At 48.8% G+C, this 23555-nt stretch overlaps 1 protein-coding gene across 4 annotated transcripts in view; it reads right to left on the bottom strand.

Moving 5' to 3' along the window:
- Positions 1 to 22817, bottom strand: part of LOC144168731 (dual oxidase maturation factor 1-like) — a 129264-nt gene extending 106447 nt beyond the window's left edge. For all 4 annotated transcript variants that reach the window (XM_077697676.1, XM_077697675.1, XM_077697677.1 and 1 more), the window contains exon 1: positions 22652 to 22817. The gene's annotated coding sequence lies outside the window, so the exon portion shown is untranslated. The remainder of the gene's footprint in view (positions 1 to 22651) is intronic.
- Between the last annotated feature and the right edge of the window lie 738 nt (positions 22818 to 23555).

Genomic DNA, 23555 nt, shown 5'->3' with positions numbered 1-23555 from the left:
GAGCAAACTGGTCAGCAGGGCAGTCAACAAAAATTTAAAAAATAATCCACATATCTTAAAACTTTACAAACAGTGCTACACCGCACCTGGCTTAAAAGTGCATTTTCTAAAGAGGCGAAAAACAGGCCATGAAGAGTGGGAGCCATGTAAGAGCCGATACAGACACCAGTGTTTTGCAAATAGCATTCACTGTCCCATGTAATAAGAGTTGAGGTAAAACCTAAAGCAAAACCTTCTGCCTCGTCGCTGTAATGTTCTCAACAGGAGATTTTGACGCCAAACCTCTCGAAGCACTCGTTGCTCTTTTTAGCTTTAGCTGAGGATGTGTCCCTCTCTAAAAGAAAAGTGCCAGCGAAGAAATTCTGCAACCGGCTTAACCTCCGAAAACTGGCTAGGGACATTCGAGAAAGAAAGGGGGTAACCTTCAGTTTTTCTATAGTGCTAAATGGCACAAGCCCGATATCCCGTTCTGCGTGATTGTTTCAGAAATTGATGCTTGTTAAGAGCCGTTTGCCTTGTTTTTATCGGACAAGCTCGGCCTCGTATCTGTTAGCGATTCCTTTTTTCTTAGAAACCAGGACTGATTTGTTGAAATGTGATCCGTAACGACGCCTCTAGGGGTTTTGAACCGACAATAAGGACCTGTATGATTCCCTGTTATTCCCTACCACATGACAGCGTACTCTCATGTATCGAGCAAAATATAGACGAGCTCGGCGCTGTTAATTCCCTTCTAGAACCGCCATTTCATAGAGATTTTATCGTGTTATTACAAGTTCACCGCATTGGTTCTTGCCTCGCTCCAATATTTAGTGACTTTTTTTTTTAACCTCTTGAGACCATGAAGCCTACTTTTTAAACTCTTTAACCAGATGCGGTGTACCACTGTTTATAAAGTTTTCAGATATGTAGATGATTTTTTAAATTTTTGTTGACTGCCCTTCTGACCCGTTTGCTGTGAAGGCGAATGTTGCCTTATCTACGTTTGAGAACTGCTTAACGCCCCTTTTAGTTACCCACTAATTGCCGGTTTAAGGGCCGATCCGGTTTCTTGACCTTCGCCCCACCTTCAGTAATAGCCACACATGCTGGTCCTAGCAGCCGCAGGCCAATAAACCCTTTTTGCCATATACGCCAGCCCATTCTAGGTTTGTAATGCGGGCTGTCGTCAGTTTGTACTTTAAGAATGCTCTAAGAAAGCCTTGCTGCCACTCCTGCACGCAAGCTTTCAGAAAAAAGGAGGGCGTCTATCTTCGGCAGGGTATCGTAAGCCTGTGCTGGTATCAGCAGCGGAAAGAATTTTGAGAAAGGCAAGACCCAGCGCATAACAAGCAGCTCAAGATGTGGCATCCGTTAATCGCCCAAAATTCGGTGCAGTTGCCTACATGCAGGAGGTATTCACAACCTCAAGAAGATTCGAAGGAAGGCGAACACTAAGGTGCTTTTCTCGGCACCCAACAAGCTTGGTAAGCTGAGTAAATTGACGAACCCCAATCGCCCCACCCCGAGACGTGAAACAAGATGCACCGGAAAAGGTCTGTTGCCTGTGCGGTCAGGGTGTTGTGCAGCCTCCGGCTTAATTGTAAAAGACAGGGCGTTGTCTGAATGACCGGATACGCGAGCACAGCCCTAACACTAAGACTGGCACTGGCGGGTTCTTGGCTGCACATTGTTTAAACTGCGGCTGTAAACCTACCTTTGACAAGTGTGCGATCTTATCCCGTGGCAGGAGGCAGCTTATGCGAGAAATTACGGATGCTCAGGCGCTAGCAAGACTCGGAGATAAATGTGTCAGCTCCCCCTCGCTTGCGCTCACCGAGAAGGAGTAGGCTTTTTTGGCCAACGCATCGCCGAGGTTAATGCTTACGCATGCGCTGTCGATGCCTGTGAAGGTAAGAAGTTTCATACAGTGGCGCAATAAAATGATAAAATGTAGTGGAAAATCGTGTGTTCGTCCTCGCTTCGTCCGTGTCAGCCCCTTTTTGAGCAATTATTTTTAACACGAAATTGTTTTATGCCCGGCTACAGAAAGAGTTTGGTGACGTGATATCCGTCACGGAAGTGACGTCACCAGAAAAAGTTCCGTTGACGCGGCGGCGCCCGGTTTCGATCCCACGACTCTCAGGCCGCAACAGGAGGTACGTGGCGCTCTTCGCACTTCGCTACGAACCGAGGCGTGAGCACATGCTACAAACGCGCCTTATGTCCTTCCCTATAACTCATTCACTAGGTGCGCACCGGCTAGAAGGGGCGAAGCGAAGTAGAGCGTCATGACGCTAATGAGCGCCGACAGTTGGCGCCTCGATGCTGGCCAGCGCCTTCGTGTACGTGGGACGCGCGCGAATTGAGGCACCCTCCCCTCTTTTTCCTTTCTTGCGTGTCGGTGTCACTTCGTCTGGCGGGGTCAGGCTCGGGTACCCTTCGCACAAGAAGGAAATTCTTTTTAACATTCAACTGCTCCTGTGAAGGCCCACTTCCCTTTTGTGTTTTGCCGATTCCTATGAAAGAGGGATCAACCACATTTTTTGTAATAATGGAGTACCTACGTGCCGGGAATGCTAACCTGTTCAAGAAAAAATAACCTGCGTCGTCTGCAGCGGCTGCAACTACAGCTGCAGCAGTGACGTAGAACTACGCGAGAGGCGTTTGCAGTGTGATTGGACAACGTCCAAGTTTTTAGGGTTCAGCCAGCCGACGAGAACGACGCTCCTGGCAGTCGAAACGTTGCAGCCCCTGGGCATCGCCTGGCGACATTCTCCCCTTCCAGCCGCCGGCCACGTACGAAGTGTGGTTATTCGCCCCTAAGAAGGCGTTTATTGCCGTATTAAACGATTGCGTGCGCAGTGGTCAGCGTTGCCTACGCATGATCTGATTTGTGAAACCCGAGATCGCGCGCCGTCTGCTAACAACTTAACGTCAAAATGAATGATCCCTCGAAGTGGGATTCTTACAACGAAGTATTCGAGTACCTAAAAAGAATCTAATTTCAGCTGCCATCTCAGGATTGTGCTCGGAGGAAATTCTTGGAAATGGAAATTTTGGCAAATGAAACTTAAACCCACTAAATGCAAACCTTCGCCTATTTCACGGTCGGCGTATTCTTCCTCTGCGTACTATCTCAATAACACCCCGCTCGAAACCGTTATATCATATGGGTACTTAGGCGTTTATATCTCCGATAATCTAACCTGGTCTTTGCATGTTGAGCATTTAATTAACAGCGCTAATCGCATGCTAGGCCGCCTACGTCGCAGTTTCCGTTCCGGACCGGTCTCATTGAAAACACTGTTATACACGAAGGGTATGCTGACGGGCCAGTTGGTACATTATTAGACTAAGAAAAACAGCGCAAACGACGCGACGAAAAAAAGTGAGACTAAACCACAAAACTTTAGTTCGGTCAAAACTTGATTACGCAGATTCTATTTGGGACCGAAGATCGGAAGCTCTAATTTAGAACTATTTCAGAACAGCGCCGCTCGCTTCATTCTTCCCAATTACAGCAGAACAGCTAGTGTAACATTCATAAAAAATTCCTTGAAGTTACCTAACCTTGCTACTCGTCGCAAATGCAATCAGCTTTGCTTGTTTCCCAAAATTTACTACCACAATACCTTTTTGCGCCCAGTCCTTATTTCCCCACCTTCGTCCCGCACTGATCACTCCCACAAAGGAGCCGTCGGGACTAACACTTGCTTGCAGTCATTCATTCCTCGTACATCGAACGAATGGAACCACTTTGCGGGACCAATTGCTAGTATCCAAGATAGAGAACGCTTCCTCACTGCATTAATAACAATGAACCTGTACAGTTACTGTTGCTGCTGCACTTGCTTCATTTTTTTGTTGCGTTGCTCCCCCTAGATTAGCCCCGCTTCCCTCTCTAATGCACTTGATCAATGTGGTAAAATAAATAAATAAATAAATAGGTTCTAACATTCTCCAAGATTGCGCCATGCGTCATGGGCCCCTTCGCGATATGGAATCAAGAATGCACCCGGGTAGAAAGTCGCCCTCTCCGGCCCCCGGGTGTTCTAGCCCCAAAAGAAAGCGGGAAATGTCGGGGCTCTTGCCGTATTGGACAAAGGTGTCGGGCGCGAGAATCAGCCGGGAACAACCAACAAGCCCAAGAACCAATCCTGTAATCTTTGGCCACCTGTCTAGCACGGTGTGAATTGACTCATAGGCCCGAAATGTTGATGCCAAACAACGTATGCGTTCCAAGTGGACCTTTGGACAATACCACATACCACAAGCTGCATGCATGCAGTTGGTTCATACCACAAGCTGCATGCAGCACTGTGGAGGCTACATTGTTGTCAATAGAGCATTCGCTGAGGGCGCCTAACTCAGCGCGAACGGGGTTTTGAAAGGACCTTTCAGTCTCCCTTCTCGGCCGGTGGAACCTCAAATCCGCGGCGCCTATTCTAGCTTTCTTTCGCGGTGAGTTAGGCCCCCTCAGTGGGCGCTCTGTTAACAACAACGCAGCCTCCACAGTGCTGCATGCAGCTTGTGTAATGAACTATAGGCAAGTATTAGGACTCGGACCGTGATCAAAGTGATGATTCTCTGGCGGCAGGGCCATGTCATGATTCATTCAGCGTTCGCACCAGCATTCGCAGAACGGAAATACCTTAACTTACCCTCTGCGAACGTTTCACGCAGTGAATATCGCGGAGTGCTAAGCCTAATGAACCATTCCCAGATTACGTCCAACAGCCAAGGCAACGAGGGAGTTCCCACCCGAGCTTCTTCCACTCGAGGTCCTTCGGTTGCGCGGTAAACAGAGGCACATTACATCGAAACATTTTTAAGCACCTACGGCGCTGCTGTCCCGTTTCGGCGGCCGAGCGACTGCTGTAGCAATCATCGAATCTCTGCGCTCAGAGTAGACGAGCCGTCCGAGTGTCAAGCGCGCAACAGGGCACACGCAGCGGAAAGCACGCTGGTTTCCGTCAACGCTGCCTCGAAGGTCGGCCCTTATCCAGTTGGCAGCGGTCGCTCTCTTGGCTCGGTCGCTCTCTTGGTCAAGGGGGGAAGCTGAGCGCTTCGGCCAGCGGCAAACGCGGTCCGCGCGTTAAACAGCGTTCACCGCTTCGCGGGGCCGCTGCGAGAAGGCTATCAAACCACCGCCTGCGCTTGTATCCATGCTGGTCTCCAGCTATGCAGTTTCAACGTCCGCCTAGGTTTATTGCGCCATCTGAACAAACATGCACGGCTCTCGCCATATGTCGCACAAACAATAGAGGACTGTGAGATGAAAAGCCGTTAACGAACACAAAATAATCTCAGTGCTACGACGAACGCAAAATGTGAGACATTCCCAACAACGTGACTGTTCTTGTTATGGTGTAACTACAGGTTTTCCCGCTCAATTTAATCCAATCGCCATACAATTTATTCCAAGTGCCAACCAATTTAATTCAAGTGCCAACCAATTGATTCCATCTGTAGGAAGGTTGTTCAGGAGTGTTTTTTGCGGAATTAGGCGAGCATTGCGGGCTTTGATACGCGTGGTGTGATGAAAACGTGGTGGTCCTTGATGCCTTGCGGGCAAAATATTAGATGCGCGTAGCTTAATGGGCAGTTACTAACATCCGCAGAGCAGGAGAGCGGTCTCGTTTGATTCTTAGGTGGCGTGTGGTGATCGTCCGCGAGATCGTCAGAAGTGTCGACGTATTGTTACCCCAGCAGATTTGCTAGAGCACTTCGATGTAGGCAGTTGCGAAACTCCGCATCAAAAAACGGCCCGCGCCTGGACCCCCCCTGCTTTGGATCGTGCGTACCGTGGCGCCACTGCGGCCGCCGCATGCACTATCCAAAAAACAAAATAATTATTCGAACTGACAATTTAAGGTTAAATTTGGTTTTAAAGTGCATAATTCTTTATTTTTGGTGCTTAGTAAGTTATTAATTGCTGTCTTAACTCCGGTTTTCAGGTTGCGATTGTTTCTGCGTCCGCGCATCTGCCTCGACGAATTGGCGCTTGTGCGGGCACTCCGGCACAACATACGTCCGAACTCAAGTACCCAATTCGGAGTTATCGTTTGGCCTACAGCTCATTGTATGCCAAAAATAATCCAGTAGTCGATCAAGCGACTCTAAATAAGCAGTTGCAGGTGGCATAAAGCCATCGAAGCGACTTATTTATTTTTTCGTGGCCAGAAGACCGAAGAGGACGAGCAGCAGACGACAGTGTATAAGCGATGGTTGACCCCATGGTCGCATTTCTGTTTACTACTTTTGCTCCGTATGCATGTAAAACACTTGCATAGTTCAACACATTGGGCTCCTTTGACATAACAAATTTACATAAGCACTCAAATACCATTTATCGCCCAGGTCGTCGAGCGGCAAAGCAAGCACGGCCTCCGCGATCGCGGAGGCCGTGAAGCAAGTTGTGTAGTTTATTTTGTCACCAAAAGATGGCGCCACTGTAAAACAAGATCCAAAGCAGTGGACCAATCTCAGGGCCACTTTTTGATACATGGGGCCTATGGGGAGTTTCGCAACTCCTATATCCAGTAACTCTGGATTTGCCAGCGTATTTTTACGCGAGCAGACAACACTTCTGTCGCCAGCAGGTGATATTTCTGACGATCTCGCAGACGATATTATAATTCGGAAATATCGCTTAACAATGCAGAAAATAATTAATGAGTTTTTACATACGATGTCTTAAGGCATTGTTACGCGAGGAGGAGACGATAATTCTGACGCGGGTTACACTACACTGGCAAGTCTGGTGGTGTAACAATACCGGAACAGACGATACTTCCAACAAACTCGCAGACGATCATCACACGGCACCGACGCAGTAAAAAGACCGCTGTCCTGGCCTGCGAGTGTTAGAAAATGTGCCGATCAAGACCGAAGAAAGTGCCGGGTGAAGGCAAGAAGTAGTACAACTCCGTTTCAAATGTCGACAGAGCCCGGATAGTTGAGGTTTATTGGCACGGTGGCGACTTAAAACTTCTAGCTGAGACGCTTGGCATAAACGTCAAGACGGCTAGTTCCAATGCAGCAACGGATGGCAGCACCACAAGAAAGCGTGGCGGTTCGTCAAAGAAGTTCGACGTGACCGTCGTACACGCGCTGACCGAGATTGTTGACAATAACCCATCTTCCACGCTTTCTCGGATTTGGTTTGCCCTCGCCGAAATCACACCAGACCTTGAGATTAGTTTCTCCAGCATCGACCGGTTGTTAGATGGCCACAGCTACTCCCTGAAGTTGGTCACGCTCAGACCGGTAGAGAGAAACAGCCCGCAAGTTCGGCGAAGCGCCGGGAGTACGCAGAATGGCTGCAAAACGATGGCAGGACGGTGTCCCGCCACTACATTGATGAGACCAATTATAATGGGTGGTGCTCCGGAGCGAATAGAGGTGCTCCGTCCGTAAAACTTGTGACGGGCACCAGAAGGGCAAATGTAAACATCCTGCTCTGTATGTCGGCCAACGGCATCGTCCACTGGAGTATCGCCGACAAAGTACACTGGGCAGGGTTCAACGAATTCCTTGAAGAAGGGTCGCAGAAAGCACATGAACGGGACCCCGACGGCGAGGCGGTCTTTATTTTTGACTAGGCTCCAGCCCATCGACGGGCGGAAGTGGCGGCTTTCATCCAAAGACTTCCGACCTACAGCCCTTTCTTCAATCCAACTTAAGAGGTGTTTTCAAAGTTCAAGTTCAACGTCAAGGCCTACCTAGAGGAACATCGACAGGCGCTCCTGAACGCGCCAGCAGGTGTGACAAAAAAACAACCCCGGCGCTCCATGGTTGTTAACGCCGCGAAAAAAGCCGCTGTGAACATCATTCGCGTTGAATGTGAAGCGTTTGACAGACACAACTTTTCTTTTGTTCGCGCTGCCATTAACATGGAGAATATCTAAACACATTCAGTGCGGTCGCTACATATTACACCTCGAGATATCGCGAGGTGTCGTAAGGCTGTTCACTTGTTCTTTGTGCGCTGTAATGTGAAAGACCCACTAAATAAAGAATTTCACAGATCTATTCATGTAGCCGTTATTACCGCAGGAAATTTTATAAGACGTGCGGATCGTGTGTCATGAAAATGAGTAAATCAAAGGGGCTGATTTTATATCCGTTAGGCTATAACCGGGTAACGGCAGAATCGGGGGCTTGGGGAGTAAAAGTGATGAGATGTCTAAGTGATTATTTACCACTCTCAAGTCGGACTGCAACTACAGGTTTTCTGGCTCAGTTTAATCCAAATGTCCATAGAATTTAGTTCAAGCGCCTGCAATTTTAATTCCTTCCCCAACAAAATTAATCCAGATACCACAAGAATGTTCAGAAGAGTTTTGTGCGAAATTCGGCACAGCTTTGCGGACTTTATTGCGAGTGGTGTCATGAAAACGTGGTGTTTCTTGATCCAATAGGCGCAAAATATGTCATGCGAACAGCTGAATATACATTTACCAACACGCGCAGAACATTGCTGTCAGCTGATCGTCTGCAACAGTGCCGTCGATAACACACGTCAGAAGTATCGTCTGATCTTCGCGTAACATTGCCTGCACACGTTCCTTTGATAAAGACACATTACATAAATGCCCTTTGCATTTTGATTTCAATAATTCAATGCGTTTCTGCAGTGTTAAGCAACATTTCCGAATCAAAATATCGTCTGCGACATCGTCAGATATATCGCCTGCTGGCGACAGAAGTATCCTCTGCTAGAGTGTACTAGAAGTATTAGAGTGGCCCGAGCGGCGGCCTCTCCCATTGCTCCGCCTGGTCGACTTTCGCGCAGAAAATAAAACCGGTATAGCGGCGGCGCTGCTGTCGCCGACAACTGAACAGCCGACGCTCCCCGGCACCTGCGCGCGGCAAGATTTGCTTTGCTCGCTGCGGTGTTTTGCGCTTGCTCTGCTGATTTAGTTTGAATTATGAGGTTTAACGCGCCCGTGCTACACAGGCGATGAGGCAAGCGGTAGTGGAGGGCTCCGGGTTAATTTTGACCATTTGAAGATCTTTAGCATGCGCCGAAATCTCGAAGACACGAGCGCTTTTCGCTTTTATCCTCCATCGCAAGAGCGGCTGCCGCGGCCGGGAATCAAACCCGCGCCTTTGGTCAGCTAAATCTACTTTGGTGATTTAGAACGTAGACGCAGACCGTTATGACTCCGCTTGATCAAACTTTAAACTAGTACGACCCAACATTTATCTAACCCCCTCCTCCCCCCCCCAAATACTTTCTCATGTTTTGATGCGTATTCTGAGAACGTTGTTGATCTACAGTAATCTCTCGTTAACTCAAAGTCGTAAAAGTAGCTGAAAATTTCGAGATAAGCGCGGAGTTTCGAGTTAAGTCAAATGCAGGAAATTTGTGGCCTGAAAAGCAGCTAGTGCTTCTAACAAAAGCACTATTGCACAGGGGAGATTTCGTTATAAAGGCCACATAATTCGCAGGAAAAAGAAACTTTTATTATTGCAGAAGAAAGAACTGTTTTGTGCTCGGCTGTGCCGCGTTCGCATCTGCATACCAGAAAAGCCTACTCGAGCTTCTCAATGCATGGTATGAATTGGTGGTCGCCACCGCTACATTCTACCTTGCTACGAAGCAGACGCAGCATCTATGTTGTATCGGCCGTTGTTGTATGTTGTATCTGCCGTCGTAGTCACTTCTGGGGGCTCCTCCTCCTCCGCATGATCAGCTGCGTCGTCCACAGCTTTCTCAATGATGTACGCGCCAGACAGCATTCCGGTAACGGGACGCGTAGTCCGCGTAATTAAACTTGCATTTCACGGCCGCGTTCGGTGCGTAGTTGGAGCAAGCATTCGAACGGGGACCTTATCAGCTGCCTGTAGCGGACTTTGCCTTGTGTCCTCTCTGCCAGTATTTCAATATATCCGTGGTCCTCCGAAAAAAAAAAAAAAACGTTTCGAGATAAATCGGGCAAATGCGTATGGCCTATGGGAGGTAAACACACGGTAAGAAGAAGTTTCGAGAATATATTCTGAGATAGCATGAGTTCAAGTTAACGAGGGATTAATTTGACGGACAGGCACCAGGAATGTTTTCCCTTGCCCTTCTTGACTCTGCGCGTGAAGCAAAAGCGGCGGGGTGCACATTCTATAGGCTGAAAAAAGTTTGCTGTTTTTTTACGTTCCTATTTGGAACGAAAATATTAAGAGCCTTCTTATGAGATACCCCTAACGTTGGTACTTGTACTGTCATTAGTGGGCTTTCTTATTTTATTAACGTACTATGTCGCAGGCACTTGGTCAGTAAGTGTGTACTGAAAACGAAGTGCCAAAATAATTCTGCAGAACCAACTACTGCTTCCTGCATGCCAGGGGAAGATGCCGCTGTATTTACTACCTCAGGCTTGTAATGGGGGACTTCTCAATCCTTCCGTGCATTTTTAAAGTTTATTAGCGATCTCTAGGACGTTTTTACCGGTTGCTTCAGCGACAAGGAGCTCCACCATGACAGCGTTATGGATGTGCTGCAGCCCTTATTCACAACAAACACCTTAACGGCGTTGGTTGCGACCAGCACAGCGAGACCTTGACAGCAAATTTGGTTGGTTTCGTATACATTGTGACACGGATTCATTTCTATATAAAAGGTTTAAACAAGTTACGGGATTACATGCGAAGGCGGGAGCAACACCTTAAACTTAGCCGTCGCTAATGATTGCAGGCGAGTTATGAAAATGCGTTGGCCAAAAATGTCAATTTAAATCTCCCTGTTAGCGTCATTCCCAAACCGTTACCTGTGTAGACCTTGTGCATGATTTCCCGCGTAACATTTTATATGCTGGGCTATTGAAAATGAAAACACAATGTGTATTTTGTTCTAGTTTCGTTTATTTGAACCACTATGTTAGCTAGCTTTCTTGACTTTGTGTATGATTTCCCGTGTTATATTTCATTTTTGTCGCGGTCAATATATTTTCTGATCTATGCTTTGCTTTGGTTTTATGTGCGTCTAATCATACTCTCAGCATACTTGTGAATTAAATTTGTGTTAATTTGATTGAAATCCTTTCTTGACCGAATCAGGTTGAAGGTGGTGCGATTAATAGAATGTTATGGGCATAGTTCTGTGAAAGACGGTGATTGGAACAACTGAGATAACCGCTGGGCTATCCCTTTTTTATTTAAAAAGATATCTCCCTTGCGCGTGTAATTTTCTGTTCGGACAGGCGACAGCATTAACACCACCGTGACCCCTAATTATCACAAGCGGGCCACTGCTTAAATAACAACTCACGCAATAAAAAAAACAAACACAACCTATGATATTAACCCACATAACTGCAGTCGGAGCGTAAAGTGCGTGACAATAAATAAGAAATTCTTCTGAAAAGCCATCATCCCAGTCCTCATATTTTTTCATGTCATTTGTGTCGACCAATTATGTCCATCAAGCAGGACAATAAGGACACACTCATCAAGCAATCATGAACTGGTTCATATCAGGCAATTTCGCGCAAAATAAATTTTGATGGGAAGTTGGAATAGCCAAAATGTCGATGCAAATACTTTATTTATAATCCGCTAAGAATGTTGCGCTCAATTAAGAAAAATCCGTAATTTTTTCGTTGTTGTCGAGCGGGAAAGGCAAAACTAACGCAAAATGAGCTGCAGCGTTTATTATTCCTTTCGTTACCCACAGTCCACTATACCTACAGTATATTGAAGCAATTGGATGTCCCGCAGAACAAATTTCGAGCGCTCCGCGCGGAAAGAAGCAGCGTTTCCTGGCCCGACTGGGCGCGCGGCCGTACGCGCGGCCAGCCGCCGCTTTCAGTTGTTGTTGACTACAGCGCCGCCGCTATTTTCTGCGCGAAACGAGCACCTCTCCGGGCGGCCGGTCGGGCCACTCTAAAACTTCTAGTACACTCTACCTCTGCTGGGGACTGGAGTGACAATACGCGTGCAGACGACACTTCTGACGATGTCGCAGACGATCACCACACGCCACCTACGGATCAAACGAGACCGATCTCCTGGTCTGCGGATGTTAGTAACTGTCCATTAAGCTACGCGCAAATGATATTTTGCACGTAAAGCATCAAGAACACCACGTTTGTATCACACCACACGCATCAAAGCCCGCAAAGCTTGCCTAATTCCGCAAAAAACACCCCTGAACAACGTTCCTACAGCTGGATTAAATTGGTTGGCACTTGGATTAAATTGCTTGGCACTTGGGTTGAATTCGCTGGCACCTGGGTTATATTCCATGGCGTTTGGGTTAAATTAGATGGCACTGGGCTTAAATTGGCTGGCGCTTGGATCAAATTGTATGGCGATTGGATTAAATTCAGCAGGAAAACCTGTAGTTGGCGCACGCGCCAAGCGGGATAGCGGTGAACGCTGCTGATTTTGCCGAGGTAAGGTAGCGTAATCTGTTATTTGGTCGCCGCACCCGTGTTGAGCATATTTGATTGTGAGAGAAATAATAAGGACATAGGGCAACAAAAATATTGCGTCGTCGATCTGCAACACAGCGAAGGAACAGAGGACAAACCGATAAAGCCCGTGCCGAGAAGGTGACGTCAGCTCTGCGTTCGCATCGCTCCTGACCTCGTTGCTTCAAGTCGAAGCTGCACGGGAAGCGCCCTCACCCCACAGCGCCTTGAGCCCCGCCAGAGGTTGCAAAACCGAGCACGCAAGCACTGCAACTGAGGGCAGGCGGCAAGTGGGAGTTGATCATCATTGATCAATGGAATATAAATCAAGGCAACCCAAAATCTTGGCGCAGGGCAGCGCCAATCTTCCTGCTCCTCACTTTAGGCTTCGCCACAAGATCATAGTTTATGCGTGGGTCAGGGAACCACCGGCGAGGCGGTTCCCTGACTCACGCATAGACGGCGCAGTGGTCTCGCAGGCTCTAGGGTGCCTTGATACCTGCGGTCTCCGCCGTACAGGATGGACAGACTATGTGTTGGCGCGGCCATTTTGGGTCAGCCGCTCGCCACATCCGCGAGACACCGGAACACAACCGCGCACCGTGATTTTCCCTTCCGCAGACACTCGAAGGGCGTAACTAGTCAGGCCCCACTGAAAATGAATTATTTGGCGTGTCGGATGGGCCGCAGGCAGATAATATGTGATGGCATCCGGAACGCTACCGCCACAATATTGAATTAGCACGGTTATAACACTTGGTTATGGCGGGATGCTTGTCAAACTAAGGACTGACTCACTCGCCGAGTGCTAAAACCCGGGCCTTCAATCCTGCCTTGTGTTATTGAGGGAGTTTGAACCCGCGTCTGCACAACAGCGGCACTTCGAAGATCGGCCGAAAATCTCGGGAGTGTAGAGGGGGCCACTTCATAAAATTCCCAAAACTATAAATTGGAAACGTAAAATTTGCAGAATACTGCGTGCAGTGTCACACCTGAACGTGACGAAGGACCGGATTTTAGGCAAATGCCTATTTTGTTACTTGCTCTCTTATCGCCCCACATTAATATATGAGCCTGAATTAGAATTTAAAGGGACCACCGAATATATGGGATCAATTTTGGGTTAGAGGACATCGTCCCACCAATCTCCTCCCACAAGAATGAACAAAATCGGTTCACTGTCACCGGAGCTGCGCGAGGTTAAAAATTGAGCATTATCGTTCCCTTTCAATGCTGCGCCTGCGCGCAACGCCCCCTAGGTGATGTTCTTTTCGGCGGGGCGTTTTCTCTTTTTCTCCGAAATGTGGAGTAGTCGATTTCCCGACCAGGCAGTTATGGGTGCCTGCTCGCAAGCAAGCGCATTTTTTAGCATTTTTGAAGCAATAAACGCTTGTTGACGAGTTGTCTGGTTCAAAGTTAAGTATTGAGTTCGTCGCTAAAACTCTGCGCGCACTGAAAACGCAAAGAAACGCCAAAACTGTTCGTGCAGGTTCAGGCATAGAAGAGGTTGGTGCACAGCGCCGACGATGGCGTATCGTGAGCGGAAGAGCGAAAAATAAACCGTGTTCCCCTAGCGACAACTAATAAGACAGCCACCGTTGCAATGACGTAGTTAAAGCGATGAATAATGAAGGAAATTGAAGAGAGCGCGGTTGGGTTTCCACAACTTTAACAGATATTCGCGCGCTTAATGCTTCCCGTGCGCGTGTAATATTTGGCTCAGGTATTCCTGGCAGTGACATTTAAACGTCCTGCAGGTTTATTTGAACTGCTAAACGCGTGCTGCAGAGTCCCTTTAAGAAGGGCTCTTTTGGTGTTTTTCTCGTGCCTCTAAATCCGTGTTTTGGCGTTTGCGCCTAAGTGCCTATAAATGCCTATCTTTAAGCTCCACGCCTACATGAACACATTTTCTTTCGAGTGCAGTTTAAGATCGTTATCCACGTTGTCGGGAAATGTTGACTGCTGTGATCTGTATGCTGTTCAACCTAGACCTCTAGTTTACCCAACTACCGGACGGCAACCGCGAGCAGCAGTGAAATGGGACGCGCCGGCCAGCAGACGCCGCCGCGCTGATGGCCCGAGCGGTTGGCGAATGCCAAGGAGAGCGAAGAGCAAAAGAAAGACCTGCACGCGGCTTTGAACAACGAAGCTGTTTGACAAATTGTAATTTTTCCTGCCCGCAGTTGAAAATACCAAGAAAATGCCGAATGTATCCACTTAGGAACACTGGACAAGTTGGGCAAAACGAGCATACCCACTTAGGGAGATTCGCCAAGATTGGCCAAAGAAAAACGCTCCAACGGTAGTCGTAATCGTGGCAACACTTGGCAAGACACGTCATAGCGTACGCCCTTCCAAGGTGGTGTCCAATGATTATCACTTTCAAAAAAGATAAGAAAGCGCACACTTCTAGCAATAACGATCGAGTGAAGGTCACTGCGGCTGCGAAGGAGAAAATCGGCGGCAATGGTGCACACTAACCGTTGCGATGGTCGCGAAGGTTGCGCATAGCTTCGCTACCTTCAAGTCTTACTAGTTAGTGTCGGCTTCCTTTACTTTTTTAATGTGATATACTTTTTAAGGGGTTCACCGCCTGGGGAGAAATTCACTCTACGAGATTCGCTAGGGCAAAAAAGCAGCGTTTCTTTATACAGTATTCCCAGCCTTCAAGTCATGCCTCCGCAAGCTACAGTGGCCGTGAATGTGAGCAGTGCTCTTGTTCAATCGTCAGTAGTCCAACAGTTTTACGGAACAATTGAAAGGCCGTTTTCAACTGTTATTGTTCTATTATAAACAATACCGGTTTTGGTTTTCCTGTCCTAGATAAAGGTGGCGCACGTCTTCATATGAGATTTTTTGAATTTATATGAAAATTTATAGTGCTTAACTTACGACGTTAGAGGCCAGAAACGCTGTTTTGCTTGCCTCTTTTTGGAGCCCAAAACGCGCTTCCGTCCTGCAGTGGTGAGTAGAACGGGTGCAGACCAGCCACGCAGAATCCAGACAAGCTGTGGCGTCTTCTAGTCTGCTTCCCGCCGGACGACGAAAAAAGGAAGGCGAAAAAGAGACGGTGTAGGAGAAAGGAAGCCGGTTGAAGTAGTTCGGACCAAATAACCAAGAAACGAAGGTCAAGACGGAGGTGCAAGTATGATGTAGCAGTAAACAAAACAGTTGCTATAAAAAGTATCGGTAAGCATGAAAAGTGCCGCGGGTCCGGGGGAATTCTTAAGTGTCCCACGCCACACAGGAGCAAAGGCCAATGCCTCCCTTTTGCGTTGGTCTTGGGCACCGAGAAACAAGATACATAGTGATGTAAACCCAGGGTATGCGGGTGGAAAAACCGCTCATAGGGGAATGTAAATGCTGTCGTTATTCTCAATTTCTGCAATTACCTTCCCCGAGTCACAGACATGAATACGTGTAACATAGCCTATGCTCATGGCACGGGTTTCACAGACGGCATACCTAAGGTTCAGGCTGTTAGTTATACAGCAACTTGTTAAATGTGTAGGCACAGCCGCGATTAGGATGGAATCTTTCAGGCTTACGGAATCTGTCTGGCGCAGCCACCATTGCATTGGCCGTTTCCTAGAGGAATAGACTGCCGTTCGCCGCCCTAAGGTCGTCATCTAATGCGGTAAACTTGCCACTGCGAAAAACTTACACACAAAAAAAAAATCAGAGAAGGCTGTGGCGTTTCACTCAGGGTGTGACGGTAACACTCCTGAGTCCGCATGAATTGTGACGCGTGGACAAAAAAAGAAAAGCTGCCGCGTATCTGCTTACATTGCTGCAAAACTCGTCGAGAGGCAGCAGTTTTGCTTTTGCCGCCACGTAAAACCCTGTCACCCTTCTTGGAATTAAGGGACGCTCGCTAAAATCAACTCCCGCGTTCGCACTGCTCGCGCGCCCTCTGTCGGGATGTCTTGCCCTTGCAGCAGCGCAAGTTATTCCGCCTGTCTACGCCAGCGTTTGTAACGGGTTTTTCTTCGTAATTTGATGTCACAAAAGCGAATGCAGCGTTTGTTATTTAAAAGGGTCATGACGGCCGAATACAACTTCGTTTATTTGCAAGACCTAGCTTTGGGTAACTCACAGATCTCCGCCCCAGCCACGAAAGACGTTTTTTAGCTGAAAAAAAGTAACACATAAAAAGCTGTTCAAATTTCGCGCTACACACGAGCAGTGACGCACTGGGGAGAACTCTGAAAGCGCAGTTATCAGAGGTTAACGGCCCGTAAGCACTGAAATGGTCCGACGAAACGCAGCTAGAGGCACCACTTCAACTGCTGTTTCTTGGTGGCGGATCAGGTGGGCGGTCGCCTGTAGCACAAACAAGATCCTGTGACGTCATATGGGCTGGCCGAGAAATTCGCAGGTGAAGCGCTACTTCATCTATGTTTCCTTAAGTATAGACTTTTTTTTGCAGTTTGTGATAAAAATGATATGGTTATTATTGAAACCATATTATTTGAACTTTTTAGCCAAGCAAACTTGAATTTTGTCTTCATGGCCGCTTTAAAAGAGCGCTGTTGCTGTCGGTTTTGTATTTACATTTTGCACCAAATATGGCTGAAGTGTTCATTGCGCGGAGTAATTCGTACACTAATTTGAGGCATGCCAGCAGTTTGGGTGGTTCGGAATGGCTTTGCCCACATATACCTCACGGTTAATGGTCTTTCACCTGTATTTTGGCCGGCACGTTGAATCGGATGACATACAGACTGACGAACAGAACAGTTGTTTCGATCTTGGGTCACCCGCGACAAACTATAGTACCAAAAAAGGTCGCAAGAAACCCACGTGGTGCCGTGAAGCCAGCCGTGGCCATGAATCACATCCAGGGCCATCGAAACTGGCAAACGCAGCCGCTGCTACGAGGCGCGTGTGCAGGAGCCGTGCCTTAACCTCTCGGGACACCAAGGAATGCGGGGCAGGCGACCTTCAGTCCCGTCGCAGGCGCACCGTCTGCTCGTACGTACGCTGTAAACAACTCGAAACGAGGAAAAAGAAAGCGGTGCTTGCCGCAAGGCTTCCTCCGGAGAGACATGTCTAACTTGGAGCCGCTGCTTGCTCAAGCACCGACAGCATCGGCCGATTACGACATGCGAACCGAGATGTTCTTTTTGCCCCGGTGTGACTCACAGCTTCGCCGGCCGAACTGGGAGACTCAAAACACACAAGCATCAGAAGGGAAAAAAGCTGCAAGGTCGCTCGAGAGCCGCGCAATCTTGCAAGGCACCGCTGCTGACCGCAGTGGCCGCCTATTGGCCATGCAGAAAATATAACCGGCCGACTCTTGCGCCCACTCGAAGAGTGTTCACGCACTTTGAAACGTCCTCCCCACGGACCAAGCGAGTTCACGACGAGACTTTTGCCGTGCGTGATAGCGTCGACAGCTTTCGGCCTCACATATATACTCGCGCTCATCGAAGCATAAAGCGGGAGTTTGTGCAAAAATGACTTCTTGCTTTAGAATCCGAGAGCATTAAATGGCCCATTGAGTGCAAAAAACGGCGTCGGCGTCGGAAGCCGTCAAACGGAGCGTTCCACAGAGCGTTCCACAGCGCGGGGAATTCCATAGCGCGGGCCAAGACACGGAGTAGCGCTAGCCGGACGTCCGCACAGCAGAAGAAGTGACGGAGTGGAAGGACGGAGCCAATGAGCGATTAATAGACAGGCAGCGAAATTAGCATCGTCGTCGAGAGGAACGAGACAAATCGAAGCCATAGTACGCGTTAGCGCGGATTGCGAAGAAAGGCGTCTCAGCTGGAAAGATTGCGAAACCCTTCGACAACGTGAGGCAAGAGCAACACGCCACAGGCGTTCAGATGAACATCAATGCTTTCGCATTTACAACGCATAAGAAGGGCTTAGGTGTCCTCGTAAGTTTTTTTAAAGACGATGGTGTTTCTTGGGCGGCTTCCACTCGAAAATTAGAGTCTGTCTGTCTGTCTGTCTGTCTGTCTGTCTGTCTGTCTGTCTGTCTGTCGCCCCTCTGTTCATCGCTCCAGCCAAAAGTTGAAAGAATTCTGGAACTAGAAGTTAATATGTGCAAAATCTTTCAAAAGCACTAAACCTGGAGATCTACTTCGTGCTTGCAAACCTTGTTGAGCAAAAAAGAAAACTAACATACTTTTGAAGCAAAACATAAATGCACAACTGGTTAACTGAAAATCAAAGTGTGCTTGATACTTGCTACGGTTAATAAAAAATACGCGTTGTAAACAATACCTTGACCCAAAAATACAACAAAAGCTCGTGCGAGCCGGACCTCGTGGCAGTGTTCCAAGATTAACTGTAACAAAAAGTTCCAAATGATAGCGCGACCAGCAGAAGGGGGGGAAATTGAAGTGATTTCAGCAAACATGCCCCGTGTTTGTCACGGGAGGATCGGGCTAGAGGAGTGGAGAAGAGAGGTTCGCGGCGCAAACTAAACGGGACGAGCGAGGAGTACACAACACGAGCGCTAGTCACAGTCAGAGTCCAGTCACAGTTTGTTGAATGCAAAACGAACGTTGTGTTCTGCATCGCCTTGTCGTGTGATAAGATATATGTATATCGGACAGACGTGGCGGTGCATTAATGAGCGCCTGCGGGAGCATCGCAACACGTTAAAGGGCCCACTCACGTCCCACCTTTCGGCGCATTGCTCTAAGCATGGTTGGTACCCCAAGTTTAACCATACAAGTGTTTTGTTTGCGCACAATGACACGTGCACGAGGAATATTTCGTAAGCCTTCTTAATAAAAAAGAATTCTGACACGTGCATTAGCTCGCCTTCGGTGTCACTGCCGGAAATTGAAGTTGCTTATCCAGCGCTCGTGTTGTGTACTCCTCTCTCTCGTCCCGTTTAGTTTGCGCTGGTTAATCATTATGAATATATACCAACCCGCCCAGATTTCGACCTTGTTGCACTTTTTTCACCGTGTTCCTTCCCGTTGCTGTAGAGGAAGTGCTTGCATTAGAAAGGCCTCTCCGATTTACATCGTCTTGACAGCTACCAATTGGAGCGAGCGTGGTGACGCGGCAAGAGCAAAGACACTCTTCTCCATTTGCCGCACCCCGCTCTGCAGAGAATCGCGCCTGACATTCCGCATTTTTCACCTGCCAACGTGGGGACCTGCGGTTCCATCAAGCTGTTTTTCCTCGGCCTTTTTCGCAGGCCTTTGTGACGCAAAATAAACTATTCTAATCCATTCTATTCAACCGAGGCGAGACTAGTCGTGGTGACCAACAAGCAAGCCTCCACGAACCTATCATGTGTGGCACATCTTTCAATCATGGGGACCAACGAGGCTAAGCGGTAAAATTGCCGTGCTCAAAGCTCAGTTGAAGAGACGGTTCAGTTCCCATTTGGTTCAAGACGCGCGGCATCGCTCCTGTCTATTCGGTAAAAAATTTGTTTTAACTATCACAGTTCTAGAGAAACGACAACTGCCGTTAGCGTTGGACTCATAGTTACTGTAAAAGCCCATTTATCGAATGGATCTACCATTTTGACGTAACGGGAACTCCGTTATGCACAGCTAGTTATGTTTACCTGTTAGGTGCGCTTAGTATTTTACCTGCTGCCATACCAGCCGTGCAATGAAAGAAAAAAGGCATGGACGTCGAACAAAAAGGACACAGCAGGACTCCCGCAATCCTGTCAGCGCTGTCTTCGCGATCCGTGTATTTTTCCCATTGCACTTCAGGCGACGCGATTTAATAAGCAGGGAGCCCAAGATGTTGCTCTACACGCCAGAGGCGTAAGACAGGAGTCACTTGTCCAGAGGAGTGTAAACAATTGTGGCTCACTGTAAATGCTTGTCACAAGCTATGCTTCCGACGGACGTTTCTTCTGGGTGTAATTGTTTAGTATCGGTTCTACCCTACTCAGCAGGCAGGGGATCAAGAGCTGATCTAGGAATTTTCAGCATTTGAAGCTGCCAGTCTGCCCAAGTTTCTGCTGAGCCACGACAGCGTAACTGAATTGTTTCGTGCCCGTTGTCCCGTCGTTATCGGAGCTTCTGTCTCACCCAGAACAATGCCCAGCATTAACCAGGCTCTGGTTTTGATAAAAAAAGCGAGGTTCAGAGGCGGAACAATTTTTGAAGGTCAGAAAATTACGGATGAGAGACCAGCGGCTCTCCGTTTTTTGAACTGTTTTTGTTACCAATCTGTCGTTTGATAGACAAGACGTAGATTTGGTGCTGTCGATCAATTTGTTCCGTAGAGGGCAACTCAATCAAAGCTGGCAGGAGTAGCCAAGAGAGCAAATGGGAAGGCCGCGAAAGAAAACCGAAAGATGGCGCTGAGCCTGGGCTATTCTCTTGCGGAAAACAAGCTGTCAATAGAGAAGCAACGCTGCCATCCTCAACTTACCAGTTAATTTCCCAGCCTTGTCACATTCTTAAAGCTCCTCTATCTCCTTTATCATGGCGGCTTAAACATAAATATGAAATACGTACCTCCGACCACCTTTTTATTATACCCGTAGAACCAGCCATAGCGTTGGTCTTCGTTCAGTCCTCGTTTTTTGTGCGCTCAAGTTAGAGCTATGAATTGCCACCAACTAGCCTGCCTTTCGGTGTTATAGCCGTGATATAAGGCCTTTCGTTCATCGCTGCAGTAACACTTTCAATTTTTTTAATTTTCCACAAACAATAGAAACATGAAGTAAATTACCCAGTGAAGTTGTTGAAGCGCGTCCTATGGACATGCCTGTTGCTAAGTCGAAACATTGTAAATTTGATCATCAATGAAAGTATGTTAACCTGCGAAATATAAATGTATGCTACCAATATTAACCCCTGCATGCTAAACACCTTTGTAGAGAGGTGTTTTAAGTCTGATATTTCTTGCACTGTAGCACTCCTGTCTGAGCCTTTGACAAGGCTTACAGCCTGATAAATAAATAAATAAATAAATAAATAAATAAATAAATAAAAATTTCGCAGGATTGCGAAAACCCTATGCCTCCTTCGCAATTGTACAAACAGCGAAAGAGACGCTGTGTCGGCGGCGCAAAGTGTTCCCGCCGCCTAGCGCCTGGAAGGGCGCGCTCCTTGAGTTCGCGCAGCGGTGCTTTTCGCCTCTGGGCGGTGGTTACCTTGTCGGCGGCGGCGGCGTGACGTTTTGCGTTGGCGTGAGGCCAGAGCAGGGCTCCTCACCCGGTTATGGCGCCTGTGGAACGGGTCGAGCGAAGGCTATCCGCCCGAGTCTCGCAGTGGAAACGATCGCGCTCACGCCCGATAGGCCCGATCGCCCGCGGACTGCCAGCCCCGCGAGCTTTGCGCAAAGTCGGCTCTTCCGCCTGTATAGCGAAACTTGGTCGGCACCGTTGGCTCCTCGAAAGCGCGTTTTCTCCGAGCGCCGTCAAGCGCGGGAAGAGAGCGATGCGAGGCCGATAAAAGCGCTTTTCGTGCCGATAGCCCACACTTGTGGCACATCGGCCGCCGTTGCGCATGCCGACTTCCCTACGCGCCGAAAATTCCCGCGCGCATTGGACGACGTGAGCGTCGAGAAGACCTAATACGGCGCTATAATTGCAGGTTCCGAAACGGCACATCAGCGGTGCGGGAAGGCGATATTGCAGAGCTATAAGCGAGCAAGTACAGCGCTGTATACGTATTTCGCAGTTGCAATGGAGGTGCGGTCCCTTCGTTGGGCGACGTTTTTGCAAGGTAAGTTTGCAACCTTTTAGTTTCTTATTTCCTTGCTCTTACCGGTGGTAGTAGATCGACATAATAATTTCAACAGATGCAATGCCGTAGATGCAATGCAGCAGATGCAATGCCATGAAGAGAAGTTTCGCATATAAGATGGTCCGGCAACTTGACGTGCCGCCCCCGTGACATCCATCAGGAATCAGCCACACTGGACTTGAGCAAAATCGCGGTGATTTCAGAGAGGCTATGTTCATTGATTGAATGATTGTAGGGTTTAACGCGCCGACGCAACGCAGGCGACAAGGCGCGCCGTAGTGGAGGGCAGAGAGGTTATATTGTTGCGGTAAATACCCCATTGCTAGCGTTTTGTAGTTTAATCTTGGATGGTCTGCGCAAACGTAAAGCCAACTCTGTCAGCATAACTTGCTCACGGGTCAGCGGCTAGCGGCGGCAGCACCAGCGGTGTAAGCTCGGAATTGTATTAGCACCAATGCCGCAGAACACTCCGGTGCAAGCAGAGTTTCTCGGGAACTACAGCCGGAGCGCAGCCAACGGCGAGCAGGAGGATTCTCGCGCCGTATCCAGGTTCGGCGGCTTCACACTTACCAGGTGGCCGGGCGAGCTGAGTGTCCGAGGGTCACCCGTGCAGAGGGCGGGCGGCGGGCGCGGGCGAGACCGAGGAGCGCACGGACGGCGCCCGACTAGCGCACGCGCTGGACGCCATTTCACTTTCGCCGCCGCCGCCGCCGCCGCACGCCCAACCGGAATCGCGCCCTGTGACGTCGCCTCCCAAGTGGGGGCGCTCCGAGAGCTTCTTTGCGCCTCGGGAAATCCCCCGGAGCGCACGTGCTGGTGCAGGTGACCCGGCCGGGGGGACAACACGGGTTTCTCCCGCAGCTTCCGGCTCACTGCGGCCTTGAACCTGACCGCCTCGCCGCTGCTGTCACGGAAGAAAGTGGCCGGGGAGAGGAACAGGATCCTGCGGGCCGCCGAAGACGACGCGAGCGGGGTCAAGGGGCGCGCCGGCCGGAGCCGTAATTAGGCACAGGGCCTTGGAGCTGCGACGCGCCGCGTCCTGCCAGGCCCACTCGCGTGTTGGGTGCGCGCATACCGCTTTTTCCACACTGCCTGCCCAGTTTAGCCAGCGCCGGCCGAGTCTGCGTTATCAAAATCCACGCGTTCGTCCCCACTTCAAGCCGCATGTTTCACCTCCTTTGCGTTCAGCCATCACCCCGCATTGCCACACGGAAAACAAGCGGAGGACGAGGCAGGTCCTCTGTTTTTTACTGCGCTTGTTTTCTGTGTGGCTGTGAACCTTTTCCCTTCTGAACCCCACATTATTCAGCTAATTTCTGGCCTTGCCACTCTTATGCACGAAGTTTGTCACGCACCTCAGGTTATTATTTCTTGTCACTATAGAATACTTGTCGGTGCTACTTGGTTTCCTCTTAAATTGTCCTCTCTTTGTCCTCTTTTAAAGGTTGTGGATCTCGTTGTGAAGTGCAGAAAA

This window comes from Haemaphysalis longicornis, unplaced genomic scaffold (genome assembly GCF_048455015.1).
Source record: "Haemaphysalis longicornis isolate Haplotype H1 unplaced genomic scaffold, Haemaphysalis longicornis Haplotype H1 scaffold_2, whole genome shotgun sequence".
Taxonomy (NCBI): Eukaryota; Metazoa; Arthropoda; class Arachnida; order Ixodida; family Ixodidae; genus Haemaphysalis; species Haemaphysalis longicornis.
The sequence above is the reverse complement of the archived record's forward strand: the minus strand, read 5'-3'. Positions and strand labels throughout refer to the sequence as shown.